Source organism: Macaca thibetana, chromosome 8, assembly GCF_024542745.1.
Source record: "Macaca thibetana thibetana isolate TM-01 chromosome 8, ASM2454274v1, whole genome shotgun sequence".
NCBI classification, from domain to species: Eukaryota; Metazoa; Chordata; class Mammalia; order Primates; family Cercopithecidae; genus Macaca; species Macaca thibetana.
Window position 1 is genome coordinate 42,023,646 of NC_065585.1, and position 18,260 is coordinate 42,041,905.

An 18,260-nucleotide genomic window follows, 5' to 3' on the forward strand; every position below is an offset into this window, starting at 1 on the left:
TTGCTCTTTTGTAAGTCATCACAACATATTTTCTTTTGTATCATTTAGTGTAATTATAATACCTGCTTTGAAAATTATTTTAAGCTTTTGTGAGCCTGCTCATTCCAACATCTAGGTCAGATCCAAATCAACCTCCATTAATTATCTTTTTTTCTTGAGAATGTGGCACATTTTCCTATTTCTTAGTGTGTTGAGTTATTTGGGATGGTATCATGGACATTGTGAATGTTGGGCTGTGCAGAGTCTGGATTCTGCCATATTCCTCCAGTGAAGGTTGATTTTCTTTTAGCAGGGAATTAACTTGGTTGGATTCCAGCTGCAAACTCTGCCTCTCGGGGTGCAGCTCAAATCTCAGTTCACTGGGTTGCTTGAAATCTGCACTATGTATGCATGATTTAATGGTTAGTCAGAGAGTTGGCCAAAATATAAGGAATTTGGGGCTCTCTGGCTCTTTCCATGTCTGGATTTCCCTCTTTCACTTTCCAGGAGTTGTGGTTGCCCTGAATGTTATCATCTGATTCTTCAGGCCGGAAGGATTGTAGCTTTTGGATTGGCATTTTAGCTATCTACCATGTGGTACGATGAGGCCTGGCTTTAGCTGAAAAGCCATGAAAACAAAACAAAACAAAAAAACTCACCCCATGCTATTTCCATCTTCGAAGTATTGATTGTCCAGAGTTTATAGGTACAATTTGTGGGAGGGTTGGTCCAATGAGAGCTTATTTTGCCAATATCAGAAGCAGAACTGCAAGTAGCCATGCTTAACTTAGACTCTTTTAGACAATTATCTCTCTGATACCCTTCTTACTTGGTATTTGCTGTTTTTAGCCCTCATCTTACTGATTATATCATATTTGTGCTGTTGTAAGATGCCTTGAATCCTCTCCAAATGCAAATGTATGTACATAATTAATAAACAAATGGATAGATAGGTTAAAAAATAAAGCCCTGCTGCTTTGGGAAGAAAACTACACATACTCCAAGTAGTTTCTTTCTCTAGGCCAGTAGTTGCATGATTTGGTCTCAGACAGGCCGACTAACTCAGTGAATGGGAAGAATAGTGGTTCACAGTGAAGGGATGTCATTTCAATTCCAATTCCAGGCAAGAAAGTGCCAATTCTGTGAACAAAGGGAAAAATGGGCTTGTATTGGCTGAGGTGGCACTCTATTCCATCCCCTTCTGCTGGTTCCCCTTGGGGACCTTTGCCCATTCTGTGAGGTCCTCATGGGACTGTAGATCATTGTGCACCAGCCTCCCACTATAGAGATGGCCACACCACTCAAGCTGGCCAATAAGGGCTTCCCATCTCTTGGCCAAAGATGTTGGTTCAGGGGTGGAATTGCCTCTGGGATTTATAGCTCTGTGGACTCTGCTGAAACAAGCCTCCCTTCTACTGTGTTTGCTGAGCTGGGAAGAAGGAAACACGGGAATCAAAAAGGACCAAGAGACATCTTGCCCACCGTAAGAGGAAAGTTTGTTGAAATGAAGGGAAACATAATTAGCAGAGCTGAGACACAGAGAGGCAACCCTATATTCAGCCATATCTGAAAGCAAATTCACCTCTAGACACTTCCCAATTATATGAACCAATGCATTCTTTTTCAGCTCAAGCTAGTTTAAATTGCGTTCCTTTTACTCTTAACCAAAGAAGTTCTGACAAATGCCAACAGCAGTATTATGAGATTCAAGCACTAGAATTTGTGGTACTCAGTATACATCGGATTCTTTGTAAACTATACAGCTGTGCTAATAATATTTTATGACAATGCATTCCTATTCATTTCAAAATGCCTACAAACCTATACAACATATGACACTGATATCTTAATCATAATCGCTTCCAATCGTCTCAATTCAACAACATCATAGCAAAGCACAACTTAAGAAGTAGTCTCATTTCCTTCTTTGAAGGCAAATAGCATTTCTTAAGTGGAGACTTGCATTTTTATTGCTAAATCATGATTCAATCTAAATAAAATTAACAAAAGACAACAATGACTTCTAATACTCCATATTTGATAACTGTTTAAAACATTTGCCTTAAGTAAATATTCACTCGCTAGTTCCCTTAAGTAAATGTTCACTGGGCTATACAATAAGGAGAGTGGGCCATGTTGATCCTTTTATTTCCGGGAAAGAAGATTCCAAGGCTAACATTTACCTAACCACACTTCTTTGTTGAGAGAGTAATACTCAGTATGGTACAAACAGAAAAAGTCTTGACTCTTTCTGACCTCTACCTCTTTGAGCAACTTCTCTCAAATTGTTTTCCCTGCACCTGGATGAATTCTCAGAAAGGTCCCATAGCTTTTCCAGTCATCCCATTTATTAATGAAGGGTCTTCTTTTTCAGATACTGGAAAGTCCAGAATAGGGCAGAATGAGGTCCCATAAAACTGGGATAGTTCATTCTACTATGAGATATTTTGGTCGACTACCAAAGCTATAATCCCACATCCACTTTAAAACTCAGAACCGATTCGGGCTCAAAAACCCAACATAGGGAAGAAGAAGCCTGGGGGCTTCTCTCTGTTTCCTTATCTTGCTCAAATACTTTCTGGCACCTCCAAATTTGGAGATGTGGATAAGGGGCAGAAAGTTCCAGCGCAGTTTTTGATAACTGCAGGTGTTTTCTGGAATCAGTGCCCTGGGCATGGCACACCTCATGCTCACTCGCTCCCATGTGGACTCCTGTAGGTTTCTTGGAGGTCTCCGATGATGCTCCTCAAGTTGTGTCATGTATGTATGACTCCCCCAGCCTCTGACTTCTGAGGTCCACTCACCTCTGAGTCACTCTGCTGGGATCACCTTGCCTTCTAGATGGTTCTTTGGGGCAGAGTCCCATTCAAGATAACTCAGCGCCTGCTCTCTTCTGTGGGGTCCTCATCCAGCCGTGGAAAGCACCCTCCTGCGCCCTGTGGCTGTGAGTGCAGCTCACTGCACGCCCCCTCTCCTCATCCTGCCACCATAGGCCACTCTAACAGGGCTTGGCCTTTAGGGTTTGAAATGTGGCTCAAGTATGAGTCCTTTTGTCCCTCCAACTCCCCAGTGCACCTGTCAAGCTCCCTGAGGGTTGTTTTGAAGCCTCAAAATCTCACGAGGCTTGTTGTGGGGTGGTGGTGGGGACAGGAAGGGGGCACGGTGAGACGCTCCTGCCTCATTCCTCCAACAGCTCTCATTCTAAAGAACTCCCCTCTGCCTGTCCCTTGCTCTGTCCCCCCAGCCTCTTCTTGTGTAGTCGCCAGGCATATAAGGAGCCAAAAGTCTGAAAATGGATTTTATAATCTTTTAGTGAGTCCTGCATAGATAAGCAGTTATTTTTCTTTCCCTCTGGGGTCTCTGCTGAAACTGTGGAATAACAGGAGAAGTTGCACCTAACATCCTGGTAGAAATGATTCACAGTAAGCATCCAAACACAGTTTCCCCTGCTCCCCACTCACACCCTGAGAGATGGATGGGCCAGATGTCATAATCCTCCTCCCACGTGACAGAGGAGCAAAGTGGCAATGCGAGTTACCTAACTAGAAACAGAGGGGTAGGCTGAACCCAGCTCTCTTGACTCAATCTGAATGTTCTTTCTGCGGCCAAAGGCCAGTGTGCAGCTTGGAGTATCCCATGGTGGCCACGAGGGGGCAGTGACAGGCATGCTGACCACAGCGGCCCACAACCCAGCCAGAGGGGTCGTGGAGGCCCTCCCATCTCACTCACACTGCCAGCCACGCCTGCCTTCTGATCTTTCTTCAGACACACCAAGCCCTTTCTCATGCTGGCGTTTACGATTAGCATCCTAGAGCCAGAAATTGGGCACTTAAAACAGAAATCAATCTCTCTCCTGGTTCTGGAGGTATAGGAAATCAAAGTGTCAGCTGGGGTGGTTCCTTCTGAGGGAGAGTCTGTTCCATGCCTCTCTCCTAGCATCTGGCAACAACAGGCAATGCTGGGTGTCCCTTGGCTTGTCGCGGCATCACTCCCGTCTGCTTTCATTCTCATGTGGTCATCTTCTCTCTGTGTGTCTTTCGCCTCTTTTTAGGAGAATACCAGCTATATTGGATTAAAAGCCTCCCTTACTCCAATATGACCTAAAGTCATCTGCAACAATCTTATTTTTAAATAAGGTCTGATCCTGCAGAGAGTCAGGTGGTTAGAATGTCAACTTATCTTTTGGGGAAGACACAATTCAACCCTAAAACCACTGCCTTTGTCTGTAAATCCACCCCCACTTCCCTGACCGCTCGTTTCATTACTGAGGTCTCAGCCTCTGCGTCAGCTTTCCCTCTCCCTGGGCCACCTCAAAGCTCAACGCCAGCCCAAATAGCTAGAGCAGGATCAGCTGAACTTCAGGGCCAAGCACACCTAGAAACGAACCATGCTGGCTGTCAGCTATGGGTGGTGTTGGTGAAAGGACAGTCCTTCCTGAATGGATGCCTGTTACTCCCAGGGCCACCAGAGTAGGGTGGGCTCTGCCATCAGGGTGACCCTGAAGATGATGATACTGCTTCCTCTACAGAGTTGTTGGAAGGCAAAGGGAAGATATGCTGTAAAAACCTACCACAATGTCTGGTACAGAGTAAGCATTTAATAAATGTAAACTATTATTGTGGTCATCAGGATGTCTGGAATCACGGATGCTGTCTCTGTTTTCTCTACACATCTCCACCCCACCAGCCTGTTATCACTGTTACTGTTTCTAAAACATTGAATGATGAGATCGGGTTTCTGTATCAGCTTCCCCTACTGAGCCGGGAGCTCTTTGAGAGTAAGGACTAGGTCTCAGTTTTCCTAGTGTCTTACATGACATCTGCTTCAGGAGAGATGCACACATTAATTACCTAACAATTTTTAATACAGATGAGAATAATTTGGGGCTGCCATTAATTCCAGGAAAGGGGAAGCTTTTGAGCTGACTCTTGTCTTTATTCTATTTCCTTTCTTTCTTTCTTCAGTCCCCTTGGCCTCTGTCTTAAACTCCCTGGGATGGGGTGATGGGTTTGGTTGTTAATGTAAACCCAACCACTCCGAAGTGGTTCAGGAGGCTTCACCGGCTTCATAGACTCGAGGTTTCCAAAACCATCAACAAGAGGGACTTGTTGATGGCAGGGTAGAGGGTGACATTGGTGGGCCTCAAGTTGTCCCCAGTAGCAGCTCCTCAGGCTCATGAGACCCATGTTAGCAACCACACAGTCCCCTCTGCCTCAGGCCCTCCAATCCTCTTAGCTCCCTTGCTTCTGGAGTTACTGGAAAGAAATTAGATCATTTGCCAGCCCATGATTCCTGGACTGAGAAATGCTAGTCTGGTTCACTTTCTTTCCTTGAGACTTCGAGGAAGCCCACACTTAAGGTAAATAGAAATCTGATTTGTGTACAAAGGCCTCTTTTAAAATCTCTCTCAGATCCCATTCTGATATCTGCTGACTTCATGATGTCTATTTTATTTTTTTCATTTTTTAAATGATACATGGTATTTGTACATATTTACAGGGTACATAGGTATTTGGAAACATATACACGATGTGTAATGATCAAATCAGGACATTTGGGATATCCATCACCTTGAGTATTTATCAATTTTTTGTGTTGGGAGCATTTCAAATCTTCTCTACTAGCTATTTTGACATGCATGATACATTGTTGTTAACTATAGTCACCTACTGTGCTATCAAACATTAGACGTATTCCTCCTGTCTAACTGCGTATTTGCACCTATTCACCAATGCTTCTTCATCCCACTTCCTTCCCAGCCTCTAGTAACTGTGCTGTTTCAAAACACTGAATTACAATTCAGGCCCATGGCCCCTGCCTGAACCCTTGTTGTGGGTGGGAAACCCAGTCACCCCTCAGCTGATGGCACGAGATCAGCAGGATCGATAGGTCACATGACAAAGAGAGAAGCAGGTATTCTCTCCACATCTGATAAACACCGACAAGAGTTAGGTGATTCTCCTACACATGGCACTATCTTGTTCTGAGAAAGGATTTGCCTCAACCAAATACAGGGCCTGACAGCTTTTCTCTCCAATGAATCAGTGGGGAGGAGCTGAAGTGACTTTTTGTTTTGAAAGAAATGAAATATTTAAAGAGAGAGTTTTCTATTTTTCCCCTAGGAGAAGGGAGCCCTTAATATTCCCATCAACGATGACACGTATGAATCACAGCCCTTTCTTTCCTATAAAAGCATCATGATTCATTACAAAGCCCGCCAGCTGTGGGCTGCATGTGATTCTCCTGACAGTGCAGGCTTTCCTGGGAGAAGAACTCTGGGAACACACCACTCCCAGCTGCAGGTTATGATGACCAGCCCTCTGTCTGCATCTTTTCAGAGACTGGGGAGGGGCTAGGGGCAACCCTTGTGATGCATGCAGAGCACTCTGCAGAAAGGTCGATCTCCTGTCATCTGTGAACCAGGTCACCTTGGCTGAGAAAGTAAACTGCATTTTTTTAGTTAAAATTTTGTGCATAGACAAAACTGTATAATTGTTTGTTGAATAAGCTTTATAGACGCATAACTTACATACAATCAACTATGCCCATTGCTGTGGACTAAATATTTGTGTTCCCCCCAAAATTGGTATGTGGAGACCTAAGCCCCAGTGTGATGGTGTTAGGAGGTGGGGCCTTTGGGAGGCGATTCAATCATGAAGGCGGAGCTTTCATGAGTGGGATTAATGCCCTTGTTAAAAAGACCCCAGAGAGCTCCCCCATCTAGTCCACCATGAGAGGACTTGGTGAGAAGTTGTCAAGAGGGCGCTCATCAGAACCTGATTGTGCTGGCACCCTGATTTTGTACTTCCAGCCTCCAGAACTGTGAGAAGTCAATTTCTGTTGTCAATAAGCCACCCAATTTGTGATATTTGGGGAGAGCAGCCTGAACAGACTAAGATACCCAATTTATGTGCACATTTTGAGTTTTGACAAATGATACATGTGTGCATCCTCCACCCTAACCAAGAGAGAGAACATTTCTGCCATCCCATAAAGTGTTCTTGTGTCCATGTGCAGTCAGTCTCTCTCACTCCCACCCTGGTCAACCACTGAGCTGCTTCCCATCACTATAGCTTAGTTTGCCTGTTACAGAATTTTAATAAATGGGCACATGTACAGTCTTTTACATACATGGACTCCGGTAATCTTTTACATACATTTACATAAATGGATTCATGTGCAGTCTTTTGTATCTGGCTTTTTTTAAGCTCAGCATGATACTTTTGAAATTCACTAATACTATTGCATGTATGTATAGGTAGTTTGTTTGAGTGGCTGAGAAGTATTCCATTGTATAAATACGCCGCAGCTGGTTCAGCCACTGGCCTGATGATAGGCATTTGGGTTGCTTCCAGGTTGGGGCGATCGTGAATAGAACTGCTGTGAACATTAATGAACAAGTCTTTCTGGGGACATGTGCCCCCCTTTGTCTTGCACACATATTATACTTAGGAGTGGATCAAATATGATGATACAGAGCAGGAGCAGGGATTTGGGGGAAAGGTGAATATTCCAGGTGATAGAAAAGAAAACTATAATATTCTAATAGAGTGGAAATCCACGTGGCATGGGTTGCTGCAGGATGGGTGATACGGCAGCAGGCATGGAGTGTCTTGCAGTACAGAGATTTAACAATTTCTTGCTTTTCTCCAGATTACATGAGCTTGGACAAGCCCCTTACCTTCTGGGACCACCACAAAATGAAAATAATAATATCTGATTCTTACCTCGCCAAGCTTTAAGATCATCTCTTGGGAAATGTTTGGGTCCTTTAAGAGAACTTTAGCTATAAAAAGCCAAGGTGACATACATTGTACTTACATATATGGATTGAGTCCAGGAGGCCAGGCACAGAACAGACATATGGTAAGATCTGTTGGGGAAATATAACCACAACCAAAATCTTCTCCCAACCCAGAAATCCTCTCCACAAAAGTAATAGAAAACAAAAACACTTTGAGTATTGAATAAGCATTAAACCAGAATGTAGTGCCCATTGCAGGCCGTCTGCTGAGAGATTGCAAAGACAGAAAGAAATCTCATCCCTTTATATAGTCAAGTAGGTATAACCCATACATACATGTTTTCAAGATCATCAATAACTAGTTGTCAAATCAGAGGACTTGACAGAACTATTTGCCTGTGTTAGCTAATTGACTTTACTCAGAGGATGAACAAACGTCCCCCCCTTTTTTTTTTTTTTTTTTTTTTTTTTTTTGAGAGAGAGAGTGTTGCTCTGTAGCCCAGGCTGGAGTGCAGTGGCGCAATCTTGGCTCATTGCTATCTCTGCCTCCCGGGTCCTGGTTCAAGCAATTCTCCCGCCTCAGCCTTCTGAGTAGCTGGGATTATAGGCACGTGCCACCATACCCAGCTAATTTTTGTATTTTTTTAGTAGAGGCAGGGTTTCACCATGTTGGCCAGACTAGTCCTGAACTCCTGACCTCGTGATCCACCTACCTCGGCCTCCCAACGTGCTGGGATTACAGGCGTGAGACACTGCGCCCTGCCAACGTCCCCTATCTTTATGAGAGAAGGTGGTTTTGCAACTTGGAGCAAGGTGCCCACTGAGGTTAGGCCCCTCACTTCCCTCAGAAACTGGGACATAGGGATACTACCTCCCTTAATGCTTACATTGCAAAGAGATGGCCTCCTGATCCTTGAGAAAGACATTCCTAGGTCATAAAGCTGAAAAATGCCAATCTAGTCTTCAAAAGGGTTTATATACATTTCAAAGAGAGAAGAAAGAATTTACAATGATAAGGTTTCTAAAGTAAAAGTTCCAAGAAAAAGGAGGGGAGAGAAATCTCTTATCTTTAACAGGGAGACTTAAGCCTTTTATTTTTTAATTCGTGTTTGTCCTTACAGTACATGATGATTGATTCTTAAGATGATGCATACAAAATAACTCACGTATGGTTCCAGCTCTCAATCTGGAGCCTTAGGCTCTGGGATGAGCAAAGGTGAGGATAAAATTGAAGGCTCCAACCCTGCCCGCCTCCCCGCAACCTCTGGCTCCCACAGTGGATGCCACCCAGCATTTCTTTTCCTTTCCGATCCAACCTTTTCTATCTCCGATTCATTTTTATTCACAAGGAGGCGCCTCCTAGGAAACCACTCTTCTGTTTCCCCCACTGCTGGCTCCGGGGCTTTGATTTCTGTTGGGGTCACTGCACTCCTTCAGAAGCCCCAGCAACGTCCTTAACTGACCCTTTCCCTCTGGAGGCACCCGGGTTCCTGGAGGACACAAGACTCCCCACTGTGCCGGGCGTTGTTTTGGTTCCAGGAGCCACCCCCTGCACCCCACTTATTAGATCCAAACCTGGTCATGACCTGCACCCTCTGTCCTGGGCTGATTCCCCTATTGTTCTGTCTGAAAAGAGGCATCTGTAAGCTGCCCAGTCCAATTACCGCGGTTTTTGCCTAAAATGTTACCAATTTTTAAATATTTTTAACTGAAATTGGGTGGCTTCCCTTTCTAATTAATTCAAGTGGCCTCTTCCCTGATGGTGGTGGCTATAATTATAATCACTTAACTCCCAGAGGACTATTTAAAATTTGAGGATGTGCAAGGTGACTTTTTAAAAATCACCCTTTGTTTACCTGGATTTGGTTTCTGGGGAAGAGAAAGCATTTGCACAATAAATGTGTTATCTTACCGTGTTGCTCAGAGAACCACATGTGTTGGCTCCATTCATTTCAGCCCTGTGGAGAGCTGGGGCCGGTGAGTGTGTGTTTGGTGATGTGTGATACTGTAGGAGGAGGGAGATGATGATACTGTCATTATTTAAAATCACTTCCACCCACTGGGCTGAGTCACTGGAACGTCACGGCATGGAATTTTGCATCAGTCCCAAAAATATACCTCTGCGAAGCTTTCTGCTCTCTCTAGCGTGCCTATTCCCTCACTCAGGCCCTCCTTAAAAGGAAGTCTGCGTGCATCTTCTATATAGAGTGCCTAGATTCTTTGCCTGCGTCGTCCTGACCACAGTGATACAGCACATTTGTGCAACACTCGGCATGGCCAACCTGAGCTCTAAAAGGGGCAGTGTGAGTATCCCCACGTTACATGCAAATAAAACTCCTGAACATTCTAGGAGGCTAAGGATTTGACCCAAGCTAAGGAGAGAAGCCTGGGCTAGAATCCAGTTTCCTGCCTTCTGGTCTAATCCTGAAGTGACAAGAGAGGAAAAAGGACTTTGGGTCTAAAAACATGGACCTCTGGGAAAATGCCCCAGCAGAAGACAAAAACCCACTTTAGCTGAAAAGATTCTACCTTCCATTCAATTTCAGATTTCAGAACAAGCCAGACCATTTTCTTTTTTTCCCTCTTGTATTTCAGATCATGATACATATTCTCTCCCTGCTCCTCAAAATCCAAAACAAGAGTCTTCCTATAAGGGCTTGGCTGATTTCCAGAACACGAATAACCGTTCATAAGGAAAAGAGTGACTTTCCAGGCATTAGGCAGTAAGGCCTGGCCTAGCAGTTCTAAGAACACAGCTTTGGGGCCAGACAGGGCTGAGGAAGGTGACTTTGGGCAGGCCACAGTGATGCTGCATCTAGTTTCTTAGAGTTGTACCATCACAGCGTTGTTACGACAGTTAAATGAGATGGTGACCGTAAAGCGCTTCTTAGCATGGAGCCTGCCACTTAGCAAACCCTCTAGAAATGTGGGTGATAGCGATATTATGAATTTTTAATAATTATACCACATACCTGGTGGATACTGGATACTGTAAGTAATTACTCTTGTCTCACTTTTTAGGCAGCTTCTATAATGGCAGTCTTAAGATTTCCTCTGCAAAAGAATTTTAAGCATGTATCTTAAACTCAATGTCTAATCACACTACCAAAACAAATCTGTAATGGAAACGTTTGCTTTACATTTATCATGTGGGTGACTGGAGCCCCCTGCTGTCAGGGAAGCCCTAGTTACCTGTTTTGGGGAGGTTTTGTTTTGTTATTTTGTTTTTTAAATCCAATTTCCAGATAAATTCTTGAGCACCTTCTAGGAAGAATCCTGGTGAGGTTCGGGAGGATTGGTTAACCCATCAGGTCATTACCCAACAGGTCTCGCACCACCAGGGACATGAGAAAACCTGCCCACTCCATATTTACTGGGCATCCTCTCCAACAGCAGGGTAAGTTGGGATTTCTTGACACTTCTTGAGTATTCCAGAGTCCCCTTTCCCAAATAAGAACCTCCATCTTCCTCACAAAGAGATTGGAATCCTCTTGCTGCCCTGTGTACAAAATGTGTCTTGGGGTTCTTTGCTATGTGGAAAGAACCAGAATGACCATGGCAGGCATCTCATTGTGACCCCCTGTCCTGCTCTAAGGAGGGTGGGGCCTGCAAGCCTCCCCCAGCTCCTACCCTTCCCAGGTAAGTACTAATCGCGGCTGCAGAGGGATCTAGTCACATGGTACTGGCAAGAGTTGCAGCAGAGATGTGCCATCTGCCAAAAGGTGGCCTGCATAGGATTCAGCCCAGCAACCCCACTGCTGATGAGACACTCAGATGAAAAGCCTGGTTAGATAATTTGGACCAGTTATCATCATAGCATAACAACAATAAACAGACATTTACAGAGCATTTACTGTGTGCCAGGCATGGTTCTAAGCACATTACATTGATTAACTCTTGAGTTCTGTCCTCAGGCCCCAGAATGGAGAGCATCTGAACTCCTTCCAGACCCTGGGGTGAGGACGCATGCCAGGTAAGAGGAGGAAGGAAAGGAGAGAGCTTTCTCTGTTCTGGAACATCTGCAGGCTTCAAGCCCTCCATATCTCCTCAGAGATGTTCCTGCATCACATCAATTAAGTTTTCTCCTACTTCCAAACTCAGGCGTCTCCAAAATATTTTTTTCTGAAATGACTGGGATCCCTCCCCAACATCTTCACCAGACCACCAGGTGACTCTGGGGTGGCACGTGCCTTCTCTGAGCCTCACTGCTTTCTAGATCATCATCAGCATCTCTAGCTGGAGCTGCCTGCCCAATCTCTGGCCCCAGTAGGACATAAAGATCCTCAATCCGGCCAGGCACGGTGGCCCAAGCCTGTAATCCCAGCACTTTGGGAGGCCGAGGCAGGCGGATCACCTGAGGTTGGGAGTTTGAGACCAGCCTGACCAACATGGAGAAACCTCAACTCTATAAAAATACAAAATTAGCTGGGTGTGGTGGTGCATGCCTGTAATCTCAGCTACTCAGGAAACTGAGGCAGGAGAATCGTTTGAACCTGGGAGGCGAGTTTGCGGTGAGCTGAGATCACACCATTGCACTCCAGGCTGGGCAACAAGAGCAAAACTCCGTTTAAAAAAAAAAAAAAAAAAAAAAAGACCCAATCCACAAGGAAAGTATCAAAAGGGACCTTGGGGCTGAAGGATGAACCATCTTTTGAGTCCTTTCAATAGTGCTAGAAAAAAACCCATGAGCTTCTCCAGAGTTAAAATATTTTCTTTTCTCTGTAACTCCTACAGCTAACAATGACCCCCACACAGCAGGCACTCAGTAGATGTCTACTTAGGAATGACTGACTTGATCATCCCACTCAGCACACTCAGATCTCCCTTCGAGAACACCAAGGTTTGGAATGTAGTTGATGAGCAGCTGGTGGGCATTTCTAACTAGAACATGGTACAAATAATTAAGTAAATGTTAACTGAGCAGAGAGATTGTGAAAAACAAATACACTGACATGGTGGAACTATTCAATCCTTTGCCCATCTGCCAAGAACAGTCTGAGGCACATGTATGGATGATAAAGGCAGAAACGGGCTGGCCTTCAGAATCCCTGTTCATTCAAAGATTTTATACCAGGTCAAAATTTCAGAGGCACTACAGGCGGGGTCAGTACTAGACAATGGGAGAAGAAATTCAGTTCTATCCTTTGTTCCCATCAAACCTGCAGAATTCCCCAGTGTGGCCTCCTCCCAGCCCTCAACCTACCTTCTGCAGCCAGAGCCCCCTGCTGCACCACCATACCAACCAGGGGAAAGACCCAACGTGACAAAATGCAAAGGGAGAGATGAACCAACGTAGCGAGCAGCAGGGTTTCCTGCTAAATCTGTTCCTCCACAAGAGAACAAAAATTACCCACAGCGACCTCCGCACAGATAGCAGAGATTCCATATCAACACACAGCAAGGAGAAGGGGCTACAGAAGCCAACCGAAGTGGTACTTTTTAAAGGATTGATGATAAATATGTACTTTTGATGACATATTTTTTCACCAAGATTTTAAAATGCAAACTTTGGTTTCCTTTTATCTTCAACAGCATATATTTATAAATATATATATATCAGATATTCAGTGTCACTGTTGCCTCTGGGAGGAGAAATATCACGAACAGAAATATGCCAGAAGGATGGGGAGTGGTGGCTGCAACTCCAGCATTTTGGGAGGCTGTGGTAGGGGAATTGCTTGAGCCCAGGAGTTCAAGACCAGACCGGGGAACATAGTGAGACCCTGTCTCTATTAAAAACTAACCTGATGTGGTGGTGTGTGCTTGTGGTTCCAGCTACTCGGGAGGCTGAGGTAGGAGGATCGCTTGAGCCCTGGAGGTCCAGGCTGCAGTAAGCCAAGATCGGGCCACTACACTACAGCCTTGGTGACAGAGAGTGGCTCCGTCTCAAAAGAGAGAGAGACACAGAGAGAGATAGGGACAGGGACAGAGACAGAGAGAGAGAGAAATGTGCCAGATACGGAGTACAAAAGAAGTAAAACAAAACTCAGTTGCCTAGTGCCTGAGGGAATGCCATCTGAATTTTCAGACTTCTTCAGAAATTCCCACACATCAGCTGCATGATGTGCAGGTGACTTTAAAATTGTCTGCTACAGCATAGAATAAACCCAGAGGCAAGTTGGGACCTCTGACAACCAAGAGTATAGGATGTGGCACCAGTTAGCCAGCCATTCAGAGGGAAGTCAACCAAGAGGCATTTTTCTAAGCTTCCCTTGCCCAAAGCAGGGCCCTCCTCAGTCTGGCTGCCCATCAGCTCTGGAAACCTGGTCTCTCCTGATTTCCTCTTGCCCACTCCATTCCAGCCACACCAATGTAAACTGTTTTCATCCGTGCCGGGAGGTCTCCTGCCTTCAGTATTTGCACTTGCTGTTCCCTCTGCCCCAGAGCTCCTATCCCTGGTATCTTCATGGCTTCCTCCTTATCTCCTTTGCTCAGATCTCTCACTTTCTCAGGAAACCTGACATCCTATTCAAAATGACAGTCCCTCCCCCAGCGTCTTCTAGTGCTTCCCGGCTCTCTCTCTCTCTCTCTCTTTCTCTCTTTTGCTTTATTTGTTCATTAGTTGCCTTGCCCCTCTAGACTGTAAACTCCTTGATGGCAGGGATTTCTTTCTGTCTCATATACTGCTATATCCCTAGCACCTAGACCCTAGCACACAGAAGCTCTGAAATTATTTTTTTAATGACTGGAGCAAATTAAAGCTATTTATTGGATTTGAAAATGACTTTGCCTTTTTGACAGATCACAAAGGGGCAACGTTTAAGGGTTTTAAAATGTTATTTGTGATTTTACTCATGTCCTCCTCTGAATATTAAGACTGTGAATGTTCATGAATGTTTAGCATCTCTAAAAAGGCTAGAGTTTCACTATGGGAGGCCAAGGCTGGCAGATCACTTGAGGTCGGGAGTTCAAGACCAGCCTTGTCCAACACTGCGAAACCCCACCTCTACCAAAAATACAAAAATTAACTGGGCATGGTGGTGGGTGCCTATAATCCCAGCTACTTGGGAAGCTGAGGCAGGAGAATCTCTTGAACCTGGGAGGTAGAGGTTGCAGTGAGCTGAGATCTGTGTTTTTCTTCCTCTATCTGCCACATCCTCTGTCACCACCACCATAGCCTTCCCCCACCCCACCCCTGTCCTCTACTACAACGTATACACACACATCCTCTTGGCTTTCTTCCCATTTAAGCATCTAGAATATTTTGCAAATTGAAAGACGCTATGGTAGGGGGAAAAAAAAAAGAGGTGTCTATTGGCTGGGCGTGGTGGCTCACACCTATAATCCCAGCACTTTGGGAGGCCGAGGTGGGCAGATCACCTGAGGTCAAGAGTTTGAGATCAGCTTAGCCAACATGGTGAAACCCGTATCTACCAAAAATACAAAAATTAGCCGGGCATGGTGGCAAGCGCCTGTAATCCCAGTTACTTGGGAGTCTGAGGCAGGAGAACTGCTTGAAACCGGAGGCAGACGTTTCAATGAGCCAAGATCGTGCCACTGCACTCCATCCTGGGCAACAGAGTGAGACTCCGCCTCAAAACAAAAACAAAGCCCTCAAAAAAGAGGAGTCTATTTTTAGTTTCAAAAGCTTAGACCCTGAGAAAATTCAGAGCACAGAAAAATTATGATGAGTATGGGTCAGATTTCTATATCCTCAGACAACAAAGAGATTTCCCAGGCTGTTGGAGGTAAGGACTGGGAGGGCAACAGGGATGAAGGGAGAAAGGGAGAGGTTAACGGAGCCCAAGACAAGGGGACCTTATTCCTGGAAGAGTCATGGGTTCAGGAGCTGACTCAGCAGCCTCACCGTCCATCCTGGTGGGCATAAATGCCACCAGAGCGGGGGAGCTTTCTGAAGGTCGTTCCCACTGACTTCTTGTTACAATGCTTTTGGCTGCAAGTAACACCTCTGTCTAAAGACAGCTTAACAGAGACAATTATCTCATAAGAAGTCCTAAAAAAGAGGTCTTAAGGTTGGTTCAGCAGCTTACTGTCATCAAGAACCCAGGCTCGGCTGGGCGCTGTGGCTCACGCCTGTAATCCCAGCACTTTGGGAGACTGAGGCGGGCAGATCACGAGGTCAGGAGATCCAGACCATCCCAGCTAACACTGTGAAACCCTGTCTCTACTAAAAATACAAAAAATTAGCCAGACGCGGTGGTGGGCGCCTGTAGTCCCAGCTACTCGGGAGGCTGAGGCAGGAGAATGGCATGAACCCAGGAGGCGGAGCTTGCAGTGAGCCGAGATCACGCCACTGCACTCCAGCCTGGGCGACAGAGCGAGACTCTGTCTAAAAAAAAAAAAAAAAAAAAAAAAAAAGAACCCAGGCTCTATCTCCTGCTATCTCAGAGGGATGGGCTTTCTCTTAGGCTGTTACCTCATGGATGCAAGTGGCTGCCATAGCTCCAAGCATCACACCCTCATGTAATTGCATCCACAGACAGAACCCCAGAAGGCAGAGAAGGAGTGCTATTCTTGTGCATGTTTCCTTTTAGCAAGGAGGAAAATCTTTCCTAGAAACTCTCAACTGACTTCCCCTTACATCTCATTGGTTAGAACTGGGTCACATGTGCCCTCTCCTAGCTGCAATAGAGCCTATGAATATCTGGCATATTCTGTCTCTATAGGGAAAAGTGAGTGCTACCCCCAGGGATGAATGGAAAAGGAATATGGAGCTACTCTGCCAAGGAGAAAACCATCAGTATATGCCATGACCTCTCTGACAGGTTGTCTGTCATCCACTAACCGTCCTCCAAGAGTGGCACCTGCCTGTGCCCAAGACTTGGTCCCTTTCTGACTTACTTTTAATGTTGCAGGACATGCATAAAGCCTCTTTGAGGAGAAGAGGTCCCTAGAACCCATCAGGGCGATGGCACGGGGAAGGGAAACATCTCACCCTTGTCCTTGGACAGGGTTAGCTGGAGGATTTGCTGTGGACTCAACTCTTTGCTACCCCTCAAGCCAAGACAGTGGGGCACTCTGCAGACCCCATCGTACAACCAAACATCATACTAGAATATCAAAGGCTCATGGCCACTTCAGGCCCTGCCACCAGAATGATCACTAGCAAAATACCATGTGAAGTGTGAATTCAGAACTGATTTCCCCATCGCAAGTCTACATAGAATAGCCCAAGGAATAATGTAGACTGGAAATAGAACTTGATTCTGAGAATTCTGGTAGGTGGAATTTAGTTCAGTAGTAAATAAAGCAAAGCTGATTGTTGCTTTTCTATTTAAGACTTGCTGTTTCTTAGAGCTAAGCCAGCAGGCACGCTGCTTCTATAGATAAATATAGATTTAAATAACAGGATCATCTATATCTGGTTTCATTTCCTTTTCTATTAAAAGGAAATAGCCTGAACACTTGCATTAAAATTAAAAGTGGGTAATCAGGCGCACTAAATAAGAATGTGCTAGATAAGTGAAAACAGATTACCAAATAGGACATTTTAAAAATCACAACTATGGGCAGGGCGCGGTGGCTCAAGCCTGTAATCCCAGCACTTTGGGAGGCCGAGACGGGCGGATCACGAGGTCAGGAGATCGAGACCATCCTGGCTAACACAATGAAACCCCGTCTCCACTAAAAATACAAAAAAATTAGCCGGGCGTGGTGGCGGCGCCTGTAGTCCCAGCTACTCGGGAGGCTGAGGCAGGAGAATGGCGGGAACCCGGGAGGCGGAGCTTGCAGTGAGCCGAGATCGTGCCACTGCACTCCAGCCTGGGCGACAGAGCGAGACTCTGCCTCAAAAAAAAAATAAAAAATAAAATAAATAAATAAAAATCACAACTATGGTATATATACACACACACTATATATATATGTATATACACACACATACTACATACATACAGACATACATAATGTAATACATTAAAACAATAACATAATTATGTGGGATTATGGATTATTTGAATTGTTCTCTTTTGCGGGAAATAGGAATGACGGAGAACTAAATTAATTAGGCATTAGCCATATTGAAGCCAGATTGTCTCAGTGCCTTATTCACTGCCTCACACTGAGGCTTCTCCAGGCCCTGATGAAGAGCACAAGCTTCAGCGGCTAACGTGGTCCAGCTTCAAGGGCGGACGGGTAAGGTGAGGTGCTTGGAATCAGGGAAAGAAGAGAAGAGACAGTTACGTTTCCATGTTTAAACGTATGTGGTGTGTTCAGCTCAGAAACTTCTCTTATTAAACAAATTCCATGTGATTAATACAATTCACTAGGTTTACATGGATAAATTTAACTGCACCACTGCACAGCAAAGACAATATATGCCTTATCCTAGAAAACATGACTTCAGAAAATCCACTTTCTAAATTCCTCCATCTAGATAATATGACTTCTAAGGGTGAGGGGTTGGGAGGGGCGTGGATGATGAGAAGGTACTTAATGGGTACGATGTGCATTATTTGGGTAATGGATACCCTAAAAGCCCTGACGTCACCACTACACAATTTATGCATGTAACAAAATTGCATTTGTAACCCATACATTTATACAAATAATAAAATGGGGAAATCATGCATAAATA

At 44.9% G+C, this 18,260-nt stretch overlaps 2 protein-coding genes across 38 annotated transcripts in view; both read right to left on the minus strand.

The window, feature by feature from the left end:
- The window catches only part of CTHRC1 (collagen triple helix repeat containing 1), a 403,863-nt gene that overhangs the window by 263,667 nt on the left and 121,936 nt on the right, over positions 1-18,260 (minus strand). The gene's annotated exons all lie outside the window — the stretch shown is intronic.
- BAALC (BAALC binder of MAP3K1 and KLF4) overlaps positions 1-18,260 on the minus strand; it is a 1,274,875-nt gene that overhangs the window by 108,509 nt on the left and 1,148,106 nt on the right. Inside the window, exon 1 of one of the 37 annotated variants that reach the window (XM_050800764.1) lies at positions 8,162-8,165. The exons of 35 other annotated variants lie outside the window; for them this stretch is intronic. The gene's annotated coding sequence lies outside the window, so the exon portion shown is untranslated. Of the gene's footprint in view, positions 1-6,692; positions 6,697-8,161; positions 8,166-18,260 lie in introns of those variants that run through there. One more of the 37 variants, XM_050800771.1, reaches the window with a different exon arrangement.